Below are 777 nucleotides of genomic sequence, written 5' to 3' on the forward strand. Positions count from 1 at the left end.
CGGTTTTTTAAAAAAAAAAAAAAAAAAAAAAAATCCTTACTTCTTGCTATTTTGTTTTTTTAAACTTCAATTTTCTGGGGGGTAGGGGGTGTTGGCAGCTGGTCAGTACAGGGATCAAACCCTGGACCTTGGTGTTATCAGCACCAGGTGCTAACCAGTTGAGCTAACCAGCCAGCCCTCTTCTTGCTATTTTTAAATATACAATATATTTCTCTCACCACTTATAAAAATCAACTCAAAATTGGTTAAAGACTTAAATTTAAGACCTGAAACTATAAAAATACTAAAAGAAAACATAGGGAAATGCTTCACGATATTAGTCTGGGCAAAGAATTTAGTGCATAAGACCTCAAAGGCACAAGCAACAAAATGATATACATTTTAGAATCAGCTTGTCATTAATAATAATATATCGATATTGGTTCATAATTTTTTTTTTAAAGATGACCAGTAAGTGGATCTTAACCCTTGACTTGGTGATGTCAGCACCACGCTCTCCCAAGTGAGCCACGGGCCGGCCCTTGGTTCATAATTTTAACATATGTACCACACTAATGTAACATGTCAATAAAAGTAGAAACTACATGAGTGGGGGGAGGGAATGGGAAGTATCTGTACTTTCTGCTCAATTTCTCTATAAAAAAACTTCTATAAAAACAGTCCATTGGGGCCGGCCCGTGGCTCACTCGGGAGAGTGCGGTGCTGATAACACCAAGGCCCCGGGTTCGGATCCCATATAGGGATGGCCGGTTCGCTCACTGGCTGAGCGTGGTGCTG

General features: G+C 39.6%; 1 protein-coding gene across 1 annotated transcript in view; it reads left to right on the forward strand.

The window, feature by feature from the left end:
- CACNA1F (calcium channel, voltage-dependent, L type, alpha 1F subunit) overlaps positions 1–777 on the forward strand; it is a 28,200-nt gene that overhangs the window by 1,246 nt on the left and 26,177 nt on the right. The gene's annotated exons all lie outside the window — the stretch shown is intronic.

Source organism: Galeopterus variegatus, unplaced genomic scaffold, assembly GCF_000696425.1.
Source record: "Galeopterus variegatus unplaced genomic scaffold, G_variegatus-3.0.2 Scaffold4257, whole genome shotgun sequence".
NCBI classification, from domain to species: Eukaryota; Metazoa; Chordata; class Mammalia; order Dermoptera; family Cynocephalidae; genus Galeopterus; species Galeopterus variegatus.